General features: G+C 35.4%; 1 pseudogene; it reads left to right on the forward strand.

Annotated features, from left to right (window-relative positions):
* Nucleotides 1–2,187: 2,187 nt before the first annotated feature.
* LOC128169374 (uncharacterized) lies at nucleotides 2,188–22,932 on the forward strand (annotated as a pseudogene).
* The last annotated feature ends 1,198 nt before the right edge of the window (nucleotides 22,933–24,130 follow it).

Consider the following 24,130-nt stretch of genomic DNA (forward strand, 5'->3'; position numbering starts at 1 on the left):
TGACATTAACAGCGATATCCAACAATATATTTGATGTATTTTTGTGACGTCATTTCTACTTATTAATCACATTACGTGTTTATCCTAACATGTTAAATGGTCTGTATAGATCTCTATGGATCACATCAGTGCAAGTGAATAATGACATTCATAAAAATATTTCCTTAAACATCATTCGATAAGTCAAATATTTTGCAGCTTTTGCGTTGGGTTCATATATATATTGTTTATTTGAAATATTTTCAATATATAGTGTCAATATATTTCACACCATCCTCACAATTAAGCACATTTTGACTTATTAAGTGCTGTTTACACAAAACAGTGTCCATTGGCAAGTTTTCACTAGCAGGATTCACATTCATACTTACTTTCGACTTATATCACTCAAAATATACTAAGATAATATTGGTCTTTCAGCTGGTATTTACATGAATTAATTCATCAGATTGTACGTACCAGGGAGTGTTTTCAAACCATTTGTTTATAAATAGTCATTTACCTAATACGAAACTTGGAAGCTTCTGATTATTTGATACTCAATAGTATTTACACAATCGGTTATATATAATGCTTACTAAACTTACCTTATTACGTTACGATATATTCCCTGCGAGGTATCGAATTGAACGCCAAAGTTAATTATGCCGTCATATCGTATGAAGTACCGTGACTTTCTACACATCGCTGTGAAATCATTCGGGAAGCCTTAACATACCCGCGTTTCTCTTTCTCTCAAAACTTATCTGATCCTTATTGTTTTTGTCAAAATATCACAAATTTGACAATTATATAAAATATGTGTGATTGCTGCTGCACCCGCCCCAACAGTCGCACCGTAAAACATATTATAGCTTTAACACCCCAGACTATACCAACTAAAGCACAGAAAACATTACACAACTTCCAAGCATTGAAAAAATAGAAATCTGATATACATTTTTAGGTCACCTGAGTGAACTGAGGTGACCTATTGCTATCCGTTTTCGTCTGTCGTCGTGTGTTAACAATTTTACATTTTTAGCTTCTTCTAAAAAAAACTACAAGGCTAAATGTTACCATTTTTAGACCGCCAAGCATAGCTCAGCGCTTTATTGTCGTTATACTTCTACTTCCTGTGCACTGAATAACCACCCCATATGAGCAGAAGTATAAATCATTTTATCTGGTTAGGGTTTATGCACATAAATGCACGTTATTGTAAACCCTTAGTACGGGCTATTGTGAATTTAATGTACGAGGCTTGCATACATCATTACAGTGACTGTCAAACAGTGATGAGGAAATACAGCGCGTATTCCAAATCTGAACTGTTATATACATATATTTGTTATCTGCTGGATTAACGCTTTAAAGTACTATCAGTACTTTGATTGGTGTGAGGCATATCTATGGTAAGAGGAATCTAAATTGTGAAATTCGTGGCTCTACCACCAAAAATATGCAAAAAAGGCCACATTTTCAGAAATCTTCTCTACTCCCACACATGTGAGGAAAAAACTGGTTGCATGGTCATGATGTCAATGAAGCCTTCTACTAAAATTGTTAAATTCATGGCCCCTGTGTCAGGGGTTCTAATTCTAGTGCTGGGCCAATATGGGCATATAGTAAAAATGTATTAAATCTTAGGAAAATCTTCTTCTCCACTCCCATACATATTTGTTAAAAACTAAATGCATGATTATAATGTCCATGAAGCCTTCTACCAAAATTATAAAATCCATGGCCCCTTGGTCAAGGGTTCAGGTCAAGGGGGGGGGGGGGACAATATGACAATATAGTGTTAATGCATATAATGTTTTGAAATCTAAAAATTTTAAATTTCATGTCCCCTAGAGTATGGGTTTTTACTCTAGGGCAAGGCCAAAATAGACGTATAGGTGTTAATGTATATAATGTTTCAAAATGATCTTCTTTACTCCCAAACACCTGAAAGAAAAACTGAATTCATGATTTTGTAGACCAGATCTTTAAGATTTTCGCAATATTATAGGTTTCATAGATTTCAGACAGGGATGTGGTCGTCATTACAAATTTATAATTTTTCTACTCCAGAATGATGAATATATGAGACTCATCGACAAGTTTGTGTATGGGTTATCACCATCGTTTCCGTTTACGATAACTGCTCTTTTTTTCAGTCACGTAGTCACACAATTAATCTTGTAGCTAGCATATTTGTGTGTACACAAAGTAGCCATGAGTAAACTGCGCTACAGAATAGTCCACAACCTGCCTGTTTCCCACAAGTAACAAGAGTAAATTCAAAAAGTTTAATAGGGTAAGTGAAATGCATTTATTTAATGCATCTGAAAGAAAAGTTTGCATTTAAATTATTTACCAATACGGAAGTTAAATTGTCTATCTTGATTTTTTATCAACGATACTGCGCGTTTATATACAGAGTTATTCTTTATCTCGGTCAAATATTGCCACTCGAAGTTTCTTTACCTTAATTATTTGCGCAAATTCGATAGATTTTAAGACAAACAATATTGTAAACAATAGAGTATTTGAAGTTTTCACCTATTTTTTTGGCGTTGTCAACGAGTTGTTACATGATACAGTTTTTTAATTTGGTTTTTCTATACAAAAGCTATTTGTTTGTTTTCTCATTTTTTACCACCTCATATATAATGAGATAAATTTGAGAGAGAAAAAGAAAGAGAGAAACAAAAAAATATTGTACTGAAGTGTTTGTTGAGTCAATACAAGTAGATGATTAAAGCCCGTCAAGCTTTAGTCATTGGCCAGGAAATCTATCCTTCACACTGGAGATTCAATCTTACATTAGATCTGTGTCCCCTTGATTTGTACAGCCTGTTGAAAAGAATCCCTCACATAGAATACTGATACTGAAACAATTTTTCTTTCGGTCATCAAAAGTTATGGCAATAAATGAAAACTCTAAGTACTTCCACGTTTATTGTACTTTATGATGGAAATGTTATCGCTTCTTCTCTGAAACAAAACGCGATAGAGACATTGAACTTTTAGTGTTAAGTTCAATAAGCGGCCCCTTCAATCTTTTTTATACCGTAAGGGCTTGATGCCTCCAAATAGCGGTTTTTCGATTTTTCAATGGAAAAACTAACAACTATTCACCATACGTTGTAGAGACATTGGGGCACTTGGAATAGGAGCGTCAACCTGGGCAAATATTAAAAAAAATGTAACGTGTTTGGGTCCGTAGATTTGGATAGATCCGTAATCAAGACAATGATTAAAGGAAATGATTGTATATTTATATATATGTATATAAAAACCGATCAAGCAGTAATTACTAAAATGATTTGTTAACAAGTACGAGTCAGTATATACAGATATATAGTCCTAGGATTATCTATCCTTAATTTATTAAGGCAAACAAATGTAATTTGGGCGACTGGGTATGTGTCCGGGCAGGTATGTATCCGTAGGCACCTGTCCTCTGCCAGTACGGGTCTCGGATGTGTCCCAATCCAGAGATCTGTCCTGTACACAGATAGATATCAATAGAAATAGTGGAAATAATATTATCAATTTAACTAAATACACTAAATTCCCCTATTAAACGGTATACTAGACACCGTATACTAAATACCAGGGTAACTTTATAAACTTTCACTTCACCGCTTTTGCTTTAATATTCCTACTAGGAGCCTCCACTGTAAACTGTCGATCATCAATTAAGTAGCGCCTTATATACTAATATGCACCCGAACTACCTTCGGGAGCTATCATTAAACATAACGATAAAGTCCGGTTTACGTAATTGCTTGATACATTCCGAACCCGACTCTTCCGAGCCCGACCTTTAATTGTCACATTACCCACGCCTCTATTCCTCATGCGTCCTCGCATGATAAAACAATCAAAAGCTGATGACAAAGAATTTAATGAGGAGAACACATAAAATATGGAAAAAAATGATAGATGCATTGTTTGATTGGACGTATCCAAACCAAATGGAACTTAAACCCTTCCAGTCTTTAAAACATACAACAAATAACATAAGGTCAAGATGAATCTTGATTTTAAGACTATCTGTCTAAACAGTTCTGTACAAAGTTTCAAAAATCAACTTTCTTACATATTGTAAAACTCCTCTCTCTCTCTCCACAATGTTCTCTACGCTTCTGCCGTTCTCATGATACTTGGTTATGGTAACCTCCTTTACTTGCTTCCGGTATCTAGCTGTGTGGGTACTCTTGTCTGCCATACCAATTACAACAGTATCTGTCTGTGTCTCAAACGGTCACGCCACCTGGAACAGGATACACTACCGTCCTGCAGATGGATTTTCTGGGAGCCTGTACAGGGCTGGGCATAGTGCGTTTCCTGTAGATACGTCCAGCAATCAGGTCATTGGTTTCAGTTTGAGGTTCCTCTTCTCTTGGAGTCTCCTCCAACTGTACCTCTGGATCTTCACCCCAGTCACTTACACTGTCAGTATCATTCTCGGTGAACTGCTAGGACCTGGAATGTCTTTCTCAGACTCCTTGGACAGATCGATCTCTGCATGTTTCAATCTCATGTGTTTTGCCAAATATTCCTTCTTCTTAAAGGACACACGACATTTTTCACAAACGAACATGCTGCCATCACACTTTATAACATGAGCTGTCCAAGCATTTTTCCCTTCAACTTCTTTAAAGCACACTGGACATACATGTATCTCTTTAAGCTGCTTGGGGGTCACCTTAGTATTTACCATTGTAAATCTGAAAAATATGTAAAATGAACTAACCTTATACAAATGGTCTCAATTTTTTTTGTTAATTTTTTTATGCAACAAGTAAAAACAAAACAATAGCAGGACTACTGGTCTTATGATGGATATATATGCTCTGTGATCAAGAATTTATGACATATATAATTCTGAAATTCAGGTTCTAGTCCTGCACATAATCTTGTAACCAAGTTGGAGTACGCCTTTCGCGTCTTGGTCGGCTCCCAGCAACCAACTCGTCTGTAACTTCAACATTTTTCGCGGGGGTGTTAAGGAAGCATATGGAATCTGAGTTACATGCAATTCCGTGAAATCACAAATCTTAGTTATTATGTACATATTCAAATATCTAAGCCACGAAACGTAGATCATAAACAAATGAAAAATATTGAAGACAATTTTTTTCCAGAAATTAGTTTGTATTACGTAGATTTACAAATTGCTGACGTCATGGCTAAAAGTTGAATGTCGGGTGAATTTGATCGGAAAACATTGTAAACATATTCAAAATATAACTAATCTAAGAAATAAAATAAAGTATTGTGGTGTGATTTATTGAGAATTGAACATAAGAATACTGGGGGAGATGTTAGTTTTATCAATCATTCGCTAAAAGGTATGTAAATTTGCTTTCATTTCTCGGCCAGGCTTTCCTCTGTCGTTGTTTACGATATAAACATCTGACTAGAACAACACTTCCCCGTATATATTGAACTTGAAAGTTTATACGTATCATTAGTTTGATCAATGCTTAAATTGAAAAGTGTTGCTAGAATCCCATGTTGTGTGTTTTTTTGATGCAATTTGCCGTTTTCCATGCAAACTATACAAAAGTTGGGAAGGTCTTACGAGAACCGGATAAAAAACTTTTTAATAAGGAAAATCATAGGATTCTAGCAGCGGTTTTGATTAAACTGAGATGTTTTGCTCTCAATTGGTATGTTTATTTTATTTTTGAAACCGCGGGGTAGTGTTGTTCTATCTCATTTTATGTTAAGGAATATACGTAAGCTATTTATAGTTGTCACGTGATAATACACCAATGTGGCAGTTATGTACTACCCGATTTTATTGCACTGACATCTATTTTAAAGGATAATACTAAATTTTTTATCTTATTCAAAATACTTATTTAATTTCACGATTTTGAATATAACAGTCAAAATAAGACGCTAAATTTCCCATATGCTTCCTTAACACCCCCGCGTGTAGGATGACCCAAAGTCATCATCCTGCTCTTCCAAATTTAGTTTAACATTTGGAGAGTCACTTGACTCTGGCTCGATATCCTCGCCTCTGAGTAATTGAGCTTTACAGGCTTTCATCCTGTCGCAATGAACCATTTGTTCCTTTCCATTGCGTCCACAGTTGACCTTGTAAAGGACTTCGGAGATCTTTGCCAGGACCTGGAATGGTCCTCGCTAATACGATGTTAACTTTGGTGAACAACCAGTTTTCCTTTGAGGAAAGTACACATAAACTGAGTCTCCACTTTTGAATTGTTCATAGGACATCTTCATGTCGTGATAGTGTTTTTGTCGTAGAATCGCTCCCTCTGAATGTCGCCTCACTAAGTGATGAGCCCGTTCCATCCAATCAAGCAGAACCCAGACCCAGTCATGCTTTGGTACCTGTTTCCAAGATGAGGGAATATCATACAGGATATCTAACGGGGTGGTAGACTCCCTACCCAGCATAAGCAAGTTTGGTGTGAATCCTGTTGATTCATGTTGGGACGCTCTATATGCCATCATTACAAAAGGTATGCATCCATCCCAGTCCCGATGATTATCGTCCACATAGTTACTAAGCATGGTAGCTAAGGTTTTGATGAACCTTTCTACCATACCATTAGACTGTGGATGGTATGGTGTGGTTCTTGTTTTTCGGATTTGCAAATGGTGGCACACCTCCCTGAATAAGAGACTTTCATACTGGAGTGTATTAAGACAGGGACTCCAAACTTACAGATTACTTCTTCTACAATTAGTCTTGTTACAGTTTGAGCCTCTATGTTCGGCATTGGAAAGGCCTCTGTCCATTTGGTGAAGTAATCTGACACCACCAGTATGTAGCGATTCCCTTTATCTGTGACTGGGAACTCCCCAAGGATATCTGTTGCTATCCTCTCCATTCGGTAACCAACTTGCAAAGGCTGCATTGAACCTCTTTTTGTCTTGAGTGAAGCTTTTCTCCGTGCACATAGGTCACATCCAGCAACATAACTCCGGACATCGCTTTGCAACCCTGGCCAGTAATAAGCTTGCCTAATCTTGTTCAATGTCTCGGTCACCCCAATATGACCAGAGGTCTTGGAATCGTGCATATGCTGCAAGATAAAACTTCGCGGTGAGAGCGGCATAACAATTTGGTATGTCGTATTGTTGCTTTCTTCAACTCCCCATATACGACAAAGCAATTCATTCTTCAGGACCAATCTATTCCATTGAGCCGACAATGACCTGACCATGTAACTTTCAGCAGTGACTTCGCTGTAGTCTGGACGCTTACCGTCCTCCATCCAATCCTTCACAAGTCTTATATCCCGACTCTCATCTTGCATTTCTACAAGTGTTTTCGATTCAACAGTGCTGGTGTTTTGACCTCATGCTTTTATGTCCTGGCATAGTCCTCAGGCACATCTGCTTTCTCCCAGTCATCAAAATATCCGCATTGGGTACAAGAAACTCTACTTAGCCCATCTGCATTTCCATGTAATCGCCCCGCTCGATGCTCGATTTCCATATCATATGGCGAAATCACCTCTAGCCATCGAGCCAATTGCCCTTCCGGATCCTTAAACCTAAGCAACCACAGGAGGGAACAGTGATCCGTCACAACAAGAAATTTGCGTCCATACAAGAAATGCCTGAAATGTTATATAAACGTCACTTCTGCAAAGAGTTCCTTCCTAGCCACACGGTACCTTCTCTCCATCTTGCCGAGATACCTTACTGGTATAAGCTACTACCCTCTCTTGTCCATTTTGGATCTGTGACAAGGCTGCACCGATCGCATTTTGGCTGGCATCGGTATAAAGGATGAAGGGTTTACTGAAATCGGGATGTGTGAGGATAGATGCTGAGGTAAGCTTTGCCTTCAATGCATCAAATGTTACCTGGCATTCATTAGTCTATTTGAAAGCAACTGATGCTTTTGTCAGTCGATGCAGAGGGCGAGCTACATGTATTTCAGCAAAGTTTGCAATGAAATTTCTATAATAGCTGCAAAGGCCAATCAAGGACCTTACTTGCGTCTTGTTAACTGGCTCTGGCCACTTTCTAACGGCTTCAACCTTTTCTGCATCCGCCTCAACCCCTTTTTCAGATATAACATGCTCCAGGTATTTGACTTGTTTCGAAAACAGCGTACATTTCCTGGCCTTTAGCTTCAAACCAGCTGCTCTTAGCTTCTCAAAGACCAGTTCTAGGTTGTGTAACATTTCTTCAAATGTTTTCCCATACACAATGGCATCATCCAAATAGATGAGGCATATTTGCCATTGTAAGCCTGACAACACCGTCTCCATCAGACGTTCGAATGTTGCCGGGGCATTGCAGAGCCAAAAGGGCATCACATTGAATTCAAACAAACCTTGCCGCGTCACGAAGGCTGTCTTGGGCTTATCATTTGGGTCCAGCTCAACTTGCCAGTACCCTGCGTTTAAATCGAAAGTACTGAACCACTTGGCACCATTCAACTGATTGAGTGACTCATCGATGCGGGGTAAGGGATAGGCGTCTTTCATCGTACGCGTCACACTATTTAACCGCCTTAGTCTACACAGAATCTTTTAGATCCGTCCTTCTTTTGTACCAAGACGATTGCTGACGACCAAGCGCTCTATGAAGGCTCAATGATATCCCTTTTTAGCATGTCAGAAACGTGTTCGTCGACTTCTTTATGCATATGAAATAACAGACGTCTTGGTGCCTGTTTGATAGCTGGTTGGTTTCTGGTATCGATCTTGTGCTGAACCACTGAGGTTCGACCGACATCCTCATCAGTCTCAGAGAAGAAATATGAGTACCGGATAAGCAAGTCTCTGGCTTTGCGCTTGTCGTGGTTTCCAAGAACTTTGGTGCTGCTATAAAACAGCTCTTTTAAATGAAGTATAAATGTACATTTTTTATGTAGATAAATATATAGGAATTCATAACCAGGAGGTTTAGCCTTCTCGTTAAGAATACTGATAAAGTTACAGAACTTGCTTAATAAGCTTACATAGCTTGAGGAAAACTGAATGTTAAATTTAACAATATTTGGTTTAAAAAGATAAAATGTTGGTATACACTTTTCTCTTTCGTTGTTCAACACGGTGTACCACAAAATATAGTGAAATTCATTTCCGATGTCTCTTTAACATAAATTACATAACCTGTTACTTCATTCTATATCATTCCATCTATCAGTTTCAATCAGTAATTTATGGTTTGAAGCACGAAATCTAACTAAACATTATTTCATATAATTACTTATAATAAGCTAGCGAGTCAAGACATATGACTTGTGTGTGACAAGGCAACCAGCGAGTCAAGCGGTATACCGATATATTATCAGTGACTATAGAAAATGTTATTACTACAAGAAAAATACATAATTATCAATAATGTTATTTTTACGTAGATGACATCTTTATATTATATCAGTATATTTGACGATGATACATGTGATGATTTTTTGAAATATTATAATAAACCAACACCAGCTATAATGTTACTTAAAGTAGTGTAATGTATATTAGCATTTATATAGTCAGAATCCTAGGACGTTTATTGTTTTTTTTTTAATTTCAAAGATCATTGTCATCTTTTTACCTTATACCCAAATAAAACACAAAAAACCAACTTATATTGACCGCATCTTTTGATATAATGCAAGTTTTAGAGACGAATGAGTATTAGACGCGTTGTCTATGATATCAAATGTAAACACATACCCTTTAAAAATAATTAAAAACTTAGGAAACATGTTAAATATCTTTGAACAAGTTTTCAAGTTTTATTATCTTCTTGCAGAAAAAGGTTATTTACTGACAACAATTAAGATGGCTCTATCAAAATACGACTCAACCCGGGAGACTACCAACCTAGCTCGTGTAGCCCGGATAATCCTTGGCCCTTGCACTGACGCACTACGCGCTGTTCTGAAAAAAGAGATGCTTCCAGCCGCCTTGTCACACAATGTTAAAGTTTTTATGGCCAATCTTCCAAAATACACGAAGCCTCCAATCAGTAAAACTCAATTACAACAAATTAAAAGCGGAGACTACTCAAATTTTGACATACCGCTGCTCTACGTCCTTTTGCGCAACATTTGTTCAATCCCTGAACATAGACTAAAATGGGGAAATAAACCTAGCCGAACAGATAGGAGTGTGTCAGCAAATATTGAGAGAATTCGTTTGGTTAGAAACGAGTATTACGGACACATGACCCACTTTGCTATCCAGGATACGGAGTTTATAAACCAATGGAAAGAGCTCCTGTTAATTGTAATTGAGTTGGAGGCGTACATTGGTAGCTCAACTGATCTCCAAGACGCTGTGAAAGAGATCAAGTCGTGTCCCATGGACAGAGAAGTAGAACAGAAATTCATAGGCAAATTGCTCCTTATTGAAGAACTGCAAGGTCAGTTAAATGGTTAAATGTCACGGACGTGATTACTAGTTCTTAATTGTTATAAGGTTTCATACACACTATTACTATAGTGTATTTATAAAAGAAACGCACTAAATATTTTAAAAAAAAAGGAAAAAGAAAAAAAAAAGAAGACTAAACATTTTTTGTTTACTGAATTTCATGTCCTATAACTTGTACTTCTTTTGTTTAATTTTCAATATGAACATTTTTAAGGTACATCTTAGTTTTAACCCTTTCTAAATATGAGAAAATAGTAAGTTTTGTTTTTATTTATGATTTTCATTTTCAGACAGAAAAGCAAGTCTAGAAAATACAAAGGTTCCTTTTCTTCTAAAAGGTATGGCTATTTAGACAATAAAATGTACAACTGAAGTTTAGAAAAAAATGTCAAAACGTCATGCATCTGTATAGATGAAAAGTTTGAGGGCTTTCCATTTTCATGGTCCGGTTTAAATAATCCATTATAACAACTTACTGAAAGCAGAAAATTAGAAAAAAAATATTAACTCCTAACGTGCTCCTTTAATCTATATATGTTATATGTTCTTGTGTTTTATAAAATCACTGATACACACTCAACATTTATGAAAGATATTAGTCCACAAGTACCTTAACGTGATGTGGGAATTACATAACATCATGTCGATGACAGTGGCATATATAATCATTCTACTAGGATCTCTCTCTCTCTCTCTCATTTTTATGTAAGCATATATAATTCTTTGACTATATATTCTAGTATTTGGTGTAAATCAATTCTAGCATTTAGTATGCATCAAATTGTTACAATACCCTAGGTAATTAACATTTGTTAGAACATATTTGATGTAATGTGACAAATATGATAATTATCACAATTCAAGCATCTAAGAAATACAACCATCAGCTGAATAATTCATTGTATAAATAAAGCATCTCAAGGAAAAACAAAACATACAAAACATCATAATAACAATTGTAATACTCTGGGTTAGATTTAAATGGGAAGGAAAGTCATATTTTTTTTATATTAATAAAGAAGTTTAAATTATCACATGTAGTCATGCTGTTTTGTAATTAAACTACATAATTAAGGTTTAATGCACGTTTGAAGTTAGCGAAATTGTATTTACTGGAGGATGACATGATGTAGAACTCTTTTGTATTAAAAACCAAAAAAAAAAATGAAAAATATTTTGACGTCACAACATCTACTCCGGTTTGGTTTATATATACAATGTACACAGTGCTCTGAGTAAAACGCTAACGTATGCTTTTCTGTCACTCAAGTAATCGACTGGACAAAATTGATAATGTTAAGGTTAACACGTCAATCTTAAGAATAAATACATGTTTGCATTAATATATGCATTTTTATAAAATAAATGACTATCATCCAAGTTGAAAATAGCCTTGAGTAAATTTTAATTCCAAGTCAAATTCTTTGCAAACAAAATAAGTATGATATAATTGTAATCAGAATGTTTAAATACTTTCTCTAAAGTCGGAATTAACATGTCGAAATAACGGCAGCAGACGTTTTCTAAGATCTAGGGATCTACGCAGCGATTTCTCCTTCTCCGACACTAACTTCCGCTTTTAGCATGTTTAGATTTCAACGAATATGCTCCTTTTGAGGTTTGTTTGTAATTGAGTGGAACGTCTAAGGTAAAAGAACGATCTCAAATCGATATTGTTTAAAGTTTTCCAAAATTTGTCACTTAGACCGAATATCATAATTTTCTAATAAACTAATGCTATATTGATAAAACAAAACGGAAAAGATTGAATTACGCACTTTTGAATACGAAAATTAAACGACATAATAAAGGTAATTCATATCCATTCACATATTCCAGTTTTTAATATTCAACTACTGTTAATACATCACCATCCGGCTTTTTTACCATAATCAGTTTACATGTGCTGCGTATCAGTCATTTGGCTGACAATTATTACTATGCTTTTAACAAGTCCATTTCTTTTAGTTCAAAAAGTGTTTTGTTTTGAATAATTAACACACTTTAAGACTTTTTAAATCATATAATTTCTCAATTACAATATTTTAATGATTGATTACTACACATGAACAAGTAAAGGTAGATAACTCCATTATGAACAAGCAACGGAAGAAAACTCCATTAACTTTAACAACATCTCCCTTTTTACCTCATTCCAACGCGTTCACAATATCTCAGCTTTCATTTACATCCTTATTCTTTTCTAAATAAATGGATTAACTCGATCCGCGTATTGAAATTTTAGAGCAGAATTAAATAGTAAGACAAATTTAATTTAAGATGACAGCATATTCATTATTATTTTTACATATGCAGTAAGTTTAAATACTATAAACATTAACACTATATGATAAATTAGGCCACACCCTGCACCCTACCCAAATACACTATATGACTGTTCTGGTCCTGTCCTAGATTCAAAATGTATGAAAGTAGAGAAGAAGACTTTTTAACATTATATTCATCAGTAGGGGTCTTGGATTTTGAAATTTTAGGTTATAGACTTCATTGATATTATATTCATATATGTATATTTTAATTTATATGTAAGGGAGTAGAGAAGAACAAATTAAAAAAATTAATCAACTCTCCTATGCAGTAACTCTGGCAAACCGAATGTGAAACAATGTTTGGATATAGGCACGAATCATCACCGCTGATAAGACTTAGTTCTTGAAAGTAATAGAAAAATTCGATGTAATGTATGCTGAAGCATTGTTTATGAGGAAAACGTATCTATGAACACTTTGAAAATAATCAGATTTTATATAATACGAACAATTTAGATATTTTTGTAGTCTCATGTATTCCTAAGCTAGAGTTTAATATAGCCTCGTTCAACCAGACACTCTGCTGTCTCCGTAAATCTCCAACAAGCAGACAGGCTTTCTTGCTTGTCGGAGATTAACGGAGACAGCCGAGCGTCTGGTTTAACAACACTAGAGCTCGATATCAATAGTGCTTCGATCCATACAAAATTTAAAATTGTTTTGATTACTAATACATGCATTTAGTTTAGAATGTATCTTTAAATATTACACAACATGATTTTTATAGGGTTTTCTCGAAATTTTTGTCGGAAAAGTCTAAAACTAAATATTATAAAAAAATGCGTAATCCAAATACAGACTGCAAACTAATTGCCATGCAAGATAAATTGATTTTAAAATAAATGATAATCGATAAAATCAACTCCCGCCAGTGCTTCAGTACCTTGATTCTATATTGCCATTATGGCCCAACCATAGAGCCTGAATTACCGACCTAGGCGCCATGAACTTCACAATTATGATAGAAAGCTATATGAACATTATAAGCATTTATTCTGGGTTTTTTCCCTCACATGTGTTAGGTTAAAGAAGACGATTTTTGACAATCTGGCTTTTTAAAAACATATTTGGCCACAACTATGACTATCTGGGAGTGGTAGAGCCATGGTTTTCACACTGTAGATTCCTCTTACCATAGAAATGCTTCACAAGAATTGGTATTTCTTTACTTACGTCGACTCGATACATATGTATATGGACATTGATAGTGACCTAACAACAAAACGTTTCGATACACGTGATGACTTCATTTTTTCTGTAGTCGACTTTCCTTACTTATGAAGCAATATACCTTCATCACCTGCAGATGGTGTTTTTGTCTCTTAGTTAATTCGATACGCAATGACATGCTTTTCAAAGGAACAGTTTCTAAGGCGAGGCAAGCTACTGACAAACAAGTTGATAAAACAGGACTATTAAGAGTCTCATTTAAAGTCATTTTTCAGTAAGTTATATTGTCGATACATCGACCGTGTCAGCAACAACAATCTTCAACTGGGTAACATGCTGACTGACGTTCTCCATACTAATTGTTAGACCATCATTAATCAACTAATTTCAGTTTTTCCCGATTACAAGAACACGGTGGGTTTGACCGGTCAACAGAGGATGCTCACTCCTCCTAGGCACCTGATCCTACCTCTAACTTTTTAGAGGTCCGTGTAGCTCTGCTTTGAATTTGTATTTCGTTTTATGGATCTTTGAGATGGTTGACAGTTTGTTATTGTCATTTTTAATGTATAAAGTCAAATAAGAGAATCATATCGATTAATTTGTTTCTAGATCTACTAGCCTTTTTTTTCTTCTCTTTTTTGCAAAAATCAGTTTTTGGGTCTATCAGTAAACTAGAGTTAAACATTTATATAATATTTAAGCATCCTCTTATTTTTTTCTGCATTTCAATGTTAAAACTGTTGGTATATGTGACCGTGGCACTCAATTGAAAAAAAAATCATTATTTAGTATATATCAGGAAAGTATTATAATATCTTAATAAAGTGTATAATAATGTATATGTATAAAAATTAGAGCAATGTACGTTTTTGTATTGAAGTCATCATTTTATTTTTCTTGCCTACACAGGCCGCACGCCCCAGTCTGACGTTGAGTTAAAACGACGTTTCTATAACATCGTAGTCCTGGTTTACCTGAGAGTAATATGCCACAGTCACCGTTTGTCAGAGGGTACAATAGCATATTCCATCAAAATATCGCTTGTGCCACTTGTGGATAAGTGAATTTGAACTATCACGATGCTTTTTTCTGTTTCCCCGACGGTTAATTTTGTTTCTGTCGGTGATTTGCCTCGGTCGACACCATTTTATAATAGTGCGCTGTTCCGGGCTGTCAGTTGACGTCGCTTTTACAGACGTTTTTAAAGACATGTTCTAGTCGTAACGATCGTAACCTCTGCTAGTTTGAAAATAGCTTTAAATTATGTATGTAAATGACATACAACACACAGAATACATCCCAATAGAAGATAACGAAGTTTTGAAATGTTTTATAAAAACTTTAACTATTCATAACTAAACACTCAATTACAAAATTTTGACAATTTTCACGCTGGGCCTTGCCTACTTTCTGTGACTCTTTTGATACATTAAAATTTTAGTTTATTAAGTCTCCCAAACGAAGTTTGTATACTTATTGCTTTTGTACGGTTCTTCTTTTTCCTCTTTCCCGCTCTGAACTTGTCCGTTGCGTTTCTCAGATATGGCTACACAGAATTGTACAAAACTCTAGGATACGTTAGGCCTGCATATCTTGATGGGCAAACTGGTTTGATTTTTCTCATTTTGGGTTGGCCAACGACTTCTGGGGGGTCAAAAGCTCTTTGGGTGTAACATTGAACCTTATGGGGAAAATTGTAGACTACTGTAAATGGTTATTACTTGAAAACGGACAAAGATAATAATATAGGGTTTTCATAATCATATATTGACTGTTACAGGCAATATATAGGGTTTATTAGATCTGAGGGTCATCCCACCCCCCCCCCCCCCCCCAGGAATTGGAAATGACCATATATCTTAGAAACTCTTAGAATCTTGACCCCTAAACCATATATATTCTTGTTCAATGTGTTAAGTGGCATCAAATGGTATGTAGTTCATTGGCCACGGGGGTGGTCCTGACCCATCTCAAACAGGGAGTGCCGGAATATCTTGAACACAGTTAAGAATTCAACCCCCTTACCCATATATATTCTTGTTCAATGTGTCAAGGGACATCAAATGGTATGTAAGTCATGGGCCCCGGGGGTGATTCCGACCAACTTAAACAGGAAGTGCCCGAATATCTTGAAAACGGTTAAGAACCCCACCCCTAAACAATATTATCTTGTTTCATGTGTTAAGGGGCATCAAATAGAATGTAGTTTATGAGCCCATGGGGTTATACCGACCCCCCTAAAACAGTAAGTGCCGGAATATCTTAAAAACGGTCGAGATCCCCACCCCTTAACCATATATATTCTTGTTCCATATGTTTAGGGGCATCACGTGGTATGTAAGTCATTGGTCCCGGGGATGATCCTGACCCCTCTTAAACAGGAACTGCACAAATAACTTGAAAACGGCTCATTGGCCCCGGGGATGGTCCTGACCCCTCTTAAACAGGAACTGCACAAATAACTTAAAAACGGCTAAGATCCCCACCCCTTAACCATTAATATTCTTGTTCCTTTTGTAATGGAGCATTAAATGGTATGTAGGTCATGGGTCCCAGGTGTGGTCCTGACCCCCCTCAGCAGGAAGTGTCCAAATATCTTGAATACAGATAAGATCCCCACCCCTTAACCATTTATATTCTTGTTCCTTGGTACATGTTGGTTCACCTGATGAGTAGTAAAGGACCCCTGGGGAAAATCATGAAACTTCAGAAATAAAAGTTCTAAATATTTTAGTCTCCCAACGATTGCCTTGTTCGGTTGGGAGACTTTATAATCGCCCCGATTATAATTACATCTTGTTTCTAGTGAAAACATTCCAAACCACTTTATTTTAATTTGAATTTTAATGACAAAGATTTAGATATACTATATGTACATATAAATGCATTTTAAATGACGAAAACGCGATTGTCTAGAAACGTTTTGGACAACCCTTATATATTTCACAATATGCAGGGTATACATTTTGTCAAATGCTTTTCATTGGAATGATATTCTGAATTAAGGTAAAGCTTTTAACGCTTTATACACAGTAACACGTTATTTCACAAACATATTGTCCAGAGCTTTATAAATAGGTTCGGATTTTGACTAAACTTGTTAACGTTTTATAAATTGTGTATTAATCGTACTCAATTAAATGCCTCAAAATTGTCTTCGTGAAAAAAAAAAATTCTATGAAACTTTTTCAGATATTTCGAAATGGAAAGAAGACGACAAAGTGTTTTTTGAAACTCACAGCTTTTCATCGATGCTTGAAAAAGTAAAAAGCCAGCCATACGTGATTTTTGTTGGTGTTCCAGGCTCAGGAAAAACGGCAACAGCACGTCACATTGCCCTCGTATTGCAGGGAGAAGGGTACGACATATTGTCAATTAAAAATATAAATGACATTGAGACTTACTGTGATCCACAGAATCCTCAAGTGTTTGTTATAGATGACGTGTTGGGAAAGTTTGGCTTAGACGTGACTATGTATAATATATTTAAAAAGTATGAAGATATTTTGACAATACCAAAAATGTCAAAAACCAAGGTTCTTATGACATGTCGCGAGCTTGTGTATAGAAATGAAAAATTATCAACACATTTTTTGAGTCAGGAACGTATTGTAGTATTGTTGAATAGTAAGGATAATGTGCTTAATGATAATGACAAACTTAAAATATTAGCACGTTATCAATTAGGATCAGATGTGTTGTCCTCAGCTGAGATCAAATCATCATCAAATATGTTTCCACTTTTATGCAAGTTGTTTTCATCAAAGTCAAACTTTAAAGATTATGGTTCAACATTTTTCATATCACCAATTCCATGTATTTTGGACGAATTAGACTACATGAGTACAGAATCCAAAAAGTGTTATGCTTCCTTAGTTTTATTAGTGGTCAATCAAAACAAGTTATCTAAAGATATTTTAGACAACATTACAAATGCCAATGGTGAAAGCAACGTAAATGAGAAGAAAAATAACATTTTAAAAGCATGTAAAGTGAGAAAAGATATGGAAAGCTTCAGGATCATCGATGCTTTGTCAGAGATGGAGAAAACGTACACAAGGAGGTTCGGTAGTGAGTTTACCTTTGTTCACGACTCGATGTTTGAAATTGTTGCGTTTCATTTTGGTCGTCGGTTTCAAGGGTTAATACTACAATACATGAGCAGTGATTATATTGCCCATTACATCAAATTGGAGACATCTGATAGTGAGAACATAGAAAGTGAAGAAAAGACATGTATAGACAATAAGCAGATTAAAAAAAATACTGTAGAAAATAGTGTAATTGATCTGTGTATAAAGGTACAAGGATCACATCATAAAGCCCTTGCTGAACGTTTGTATATAGACGTAGAGAATGGGGAGTGGTATAACGTTTTTGGTAATGAAGCTCTGAAACGCCCGTCAGTGGTTCAAGCTTTTATTGAAGTGATGGCGGAAAAACCATATTCAAAACTCAAATCCTTATTTTTTTCGGAGCTGAAACACACTACAAACTTACGTCACGATGTAAACCAAGTATATCGCTTTCATGAAAATGGTGGCCTTGAAAGGATGATCAAAGGAATGTTGATCAACGAGAGATTTAGCAGATATTATGAGACCAGTATAAGGGCCATTAGCTGGGTCATTTATCAGGGACATAATCAACTTTTACAGTATATAATAGCTAGAACTATACACGAGCACAGCAACATCTATGATCTTTTCCGGAATTCATACAATGAATGCAAAGAAAATTATCCAGACGAGATCAAATATGGTACCAACAACGAGTCGGAATTTATTCCAGACAATGCCTTGCCAGACGAACAAGAAAATGATACTGACAATTTGTCAAAAAATTCTGGAGAGGATTACATGTCAGGCGAACAAGATAATGACACTTTGGGTATATTAAACTGTTGTTTGCTCTGTTTTGGCTATTGTGTAACATCGGATTCACATATTAACAACACCAGTGCGTGCCCTTTGACACCATTTGAAATGGAGAGCGATGAAGATTATAGAAAAACAGAGGAATCAGAAAAACACCCAAACAGTATTGATGATGACATGGAAGTTGTTGGCAGAAATATGGAATCGGAGATTGACTCATACATCGAACCTGTCATTGTAGAACACAACCGGCTGCTCTGCCTTGGTTGTTATAGCGGTGATATTACCACCGTAACAATATTACTAAAACACGTCAATAAACATGCAATGGACATAACAGAAAGCTGTCACAGACGATCTTTTTGGGTAATGAATCCACTATCTATTGCATGTTCTCTGGGATATTTAGAAATCACACAATCATTGATAAATGCTGAGGCTAATATCAATCATAAAACTGATATATACACACCACTCATTGGTGCTTGTGAAAATGGGCACATTCATGTAGTTAAATTGTTGATAGATACAGGAGCTGGTGTCAGTGCTGTGTGTACAGATAAATCACCACTGACAGTTGCATGTCGACAAGGATACTCAGATATAGTTTCAACTTTGATTAAAGGAAATGCTAGTGTAAACCTTTATGACGGTATGGATACACCACTTACCGCAGCTTGTTCTTATGGGCATTTACATATTGTTAAAACACTGATTGAGGCCGGTGCTGCAGTTAATCTTAATATCAGTAACTGTACACCATTAACAAAAGTATGTTATAAAGGACATCTTGATGTAGTTCAGTTATTAATTGAAGCAGGTGCTGATTTGAACCTCAATGACGGACTGTGGACACCACTTACAGGAGCATGTTATAATGGACATATAGATGTAGTTCAGAAATTAATCGAGGCAGGTGCTGATGTTAACTTCAATGACGGACAGTGGACACCACTTACAAAAGCATGTACTAAAGGAAATTTAGATGTAGTTCAGAAATTGATCGAGGCAGATGCTGATGTTAACCTCAATGACGGGAATAGTACACCACTTACAGGAGCATGTTATAAAGGACATTTAGATGTAGTTCAGAAATTAATCGAGGCAGGTGCTGATTTTAACCTCAATTACGGACTGTGGACACCACTTACAGGAGCATGTTATTATGGACATATAGATGTAGTTCAGAAATTAATCGAGGCAGGTGCTGATGTTAACCTCAATGACGGACAGTGGACACCACTTACAAAAGCATGTACTAAAGGAAATTTAGATGTAGTTCAGAAATTGATCGAGGCAGGTGCTGATTTTAACCTCAATGCCGGGAATATGACACCACTTACAAGTGCATGTTATGATGGACATTTAGATGTAGTTCAGAAATTGATTGAGGCAGGTGCTGATTTTAACCTCAATGACGGGCAGTGGACACCACTTACAAGTGCATGTTATGATGGACATACAGATGTAGTTCAGAAATTAATCGAGGCAGGTGCTGATGTTAACTCCAATGCCGGACAGTGGACACCACTTACAATTGCATGTACAAAAGGAAATTTAGATGTAGTTCAGAAATTAATCGAGGCAGGTGCTGATTTTAACCTCAATGACGGGACTAGTACACCACTTACAAATGCATGTTATGATGGACATTTAGATGTAGTTCAGAAATTGATCGAGGCAGGTGCTGATGTTAACCTCAATGACGGGACTAGTACACCTTACAAGAGCATGTTCTAATGGACATTTAGATGTAGTTCAGAAATTAATCGAGGCAGGTGCTGATGTTAACCTCAATGACGGGCAGTGTACACCACTTACAGGAGCATGTTTTAATGGACATTTAGATGTAGTTCAGAAATTAATCGAGGCAGGTGCTGATTTTAACCTCAATGACGGGAAAAGTACACCACTTACAAGAGCTGATATAATGGACATTTAGATGAAGTTCAGAAATTGATCGAGGCAGGTGCTGTTGTTAACCTCAATGACGGGAATATGACACCACTTACAATTGCATGTAATAAAGGAAATTTAGATGTAGTTCAGAAATTAATCGAGGCAGGTGCTGATGTTAACCTCAATGACGGGACTAGTACACCACTTACAAGAGCATGTTATGATGGACATTTAGATGTAGTTCAGAAATTGATTGAGGCAGGTGCTGATGTTAACCTCAATGACGGGCAGTGGACACCACTTACAGGAGCATGTTATAATGGACATTTAGATGTAGTTCAGAAATTAATCGAGGCAGGTGCTGATTTTAACCTCAATGACGGGAAAAGTACACCACTTACAAGAGCATGTTATAATTGACATTTAGATGAAGTTCAGAAATTGATCGAGGCAGGTGCTGTTGTTAACCTCAATGACGGGAATATGACACCACTTACAATTGCATGTAATAATGGAAATTTAGATGCAGTTCAGAAATTAATCGAGGCAGGTGCTAATGTTAACCCCAATGACGGGCAGTGGACACCACTTACAAGAGCATGTAATAAAGGACATTTAGATGTAGTTCAAAAATTGATCGAGGCAGGTGCTGATGTTAACCTCAATGACGGGACTAGTACACCACTTACAAGAGCATGTTATGACGGACATTTAGATGTAGTTCAGAAATTGATTGAGGCAGGTGCTGATGTTAACCTCAATGACGGGCAGTGGACACCACTTACAGGAGCATGTTATAATGGACATTTAGATGTAGTTCAGAAATTGATCGAGGCAGGTGCTGATGTGAATATTAATGATGGGGTTTTTACACCACTGACAATAGCATGGCAAAATGGACATAAAGATATTGTTCAGAAATTGATTGAAGCAGGTGCTGATGTTAATCTATGTAAAGAAAACATTCACCGTTTACTGCGGCATTATTTTTTTAATATTTGGATATTGTTTGAAAACGTTTTAAGCAGAAGGATATGTCAACCTAGTTGAATATAAATTAAAACCATTACCTGTAGCATGTAATAAAGGATATTCAGATAAAGTTAAAACTAATTGAAGCAGGGGCATATATTCACTTAAATGACAAGAATCATATACCAAAAATAGGATCATGCCGATATGGACATTTGGATAAAGTTTAAAAATTAATTGAAGCAGATAAGGATGAAGATGACGATATAAAGAGTTGAAATAATTTACAGTCTCCGGTTTGTGCACTTCCTCTCCTTTGTGATTGGTGGACAATGCATGATGTGAACATTTACATTTATTTCATTGGTTGAAATACTGTTCGTTGCAAAGGAGATAATTTTCTGATGATCGTTTTCACCCACGACTAAACATATTTCGTAGATTTCAAATCTTAAAAAGTGAGTAAACGGAAAAGCAGTACAAATTGCTACGAATGAAATTCAGCCTTTGGTTTTCAGGTCAAACTAGTTAAAAATAATATTCTATAATATGTATTGAAATGATTTGTTTTCTTATGGTATTGTTTATTTACATATTGATACAAAAATGTAAAAAAACAAAATGATGCGGTGTGGCTTATATCGGTTATATATAGGTTATTTGCACCTTGGATAGGTAAAAACTAATATAAGTAAAAACAGATGCTAAATGCAGTGGCATAACTTTGATTTTATCATGATAATACGATTCTATTCCTAAAATATCTTTTACCCTACTAGAGTCGATCTAAGCTTACAAGCTCGGGTACGCATTTCTCAATTTTAGACACGTAGGCTTAAAAGATACATAATGACATAAAATGTTCCACTCGCCAAGCTATGTAGAGGAAGGTGGCATTTATATGGAAAAAATTAAACTGTCTTTGATAACTTATTGCTGTTTATTGTTTGCTCTAAAGACGGTAAGCTTTTTTGAAAGAGCTAAACTTGTTTTTTTTTTAAATTTAAGGTTGTAAACTGTACAACGAGTTCGCCCATTTTTTTCTTTTTGTTCCAACTTTATCTGTATCCGGCTTTGCCATATTGACAATGGACACTTAATTGTTTTGAATTCACTCAGTCTGAAATTTGTCAGCAAGACGAAAGGGGTCACAATAGCACTGGAGCAAACATTTCCCTGTTTACAGCATTAATATACCTGTGGTTATAATTGTATTTGTATGATAGTATTCATTTCTTCTTTATTGGTTTTTATCTTTAGTTCATCTTGTTCTTTGGTATATTTATTTAATTTAAATTTTTATTTTATAATTAGAATGTTTTGTCTTGAATGCATTGGTTTGTTTTTTAATATATATATATATATATATATATATATATATATATATATATATATATATATATATATATATATATATATATATATATAAACAATACTTATTGACTTAATGTTTCTTGTTGTCAATCGTTTAAAACTAGTTTTGGTAAATATACTTAAACGTATTTAGTTAAGTGGATTCATTATTACGCAGAACAAGTTGGATGTACTGTTCAGCATTCTTTGACTACGTTGCTAACTTCTGAAATTGGAGATTTGAAATTTAATGTAGGATGTATTCTTCAGTATCAACAAAAAAATATTGGTTCTTATTTCGGTTTGTTCTGTGTAATGTCGATATGGCTTTAAAATTAAATAAAAATATTTAAATGACTGAGGGTTTGTTTTTTCATTGGTTTTGTTTTATTATATCTAAAACTATAACTTTGATTTTCCTTTCAGCTTAACAAAAACAGTATTGGATATAAGAACTATTTTGTTATCTTTGAAATTAAAGAAATAAAAAAATATTAAATTCTTTAAATAAGCAAAGATAAATATTGCATTTGCCTTAACAATAATTGAATAAAAAGAAAACGCGATATAATGTAATATTTGTTTTAACGTAAGCCATACATTTTTGCATACAAAATAATGCACTTTGATTAAGTTACAGTAAGATGCAGAGAAGTGAATGTTCTTCACAACCGTTTTAAACTCAGACAAGACATAAAAGGCAACATCAATCAATTTTAAGATTTGTCAAACAATACATACCGGTGGAATGTTAATGAAAGATGCGAAGAATATAGAATATTTATCAGATTCGTAAGTTCAATCTGCATGGAATTCAACACATATCATTTTTATACTTCTTTGCCCCCAAAATGCCGTTATCTTTCGTATTCCAGGTAGGTGCTAATGTTAACCAACAAGTAATTAAATCAAATTCTTTTCAGTTCTTAAAAGAACTTCTATTTATTTCCAAATGTGAAACGTATATGTATAAAATGCAACAACACAATACAAAAAATAAGATTCAGAATGCTTTGTAAGGACAAAACACACCAAATAAATGAAGTTTTATTCCCAATGGTTTCTTTCAAAATCAATCATGTTTGTAAATACAGACTTTGAAACGTACAAGTAAACAACACACTAGCTACACGCTTGGTTAACGGTTCACACGAAACGTTAAACGGTTCATACG

This window comes from Crassostrea angulata, unplaced genomic scaffold, assembly GCF_025612915.1.
Source record: "Crassostrea angulata isolate pt1a10 unplaced genomic scaffold, ASM2561291v2 HiC_scaffold_122, whole genome shotgun sequence".
NCBI lineage: Eukaryota > Metazoa > Mollusca > Bivalvia > Ostreida > Ostreidae > Magallana > Magallana angulata.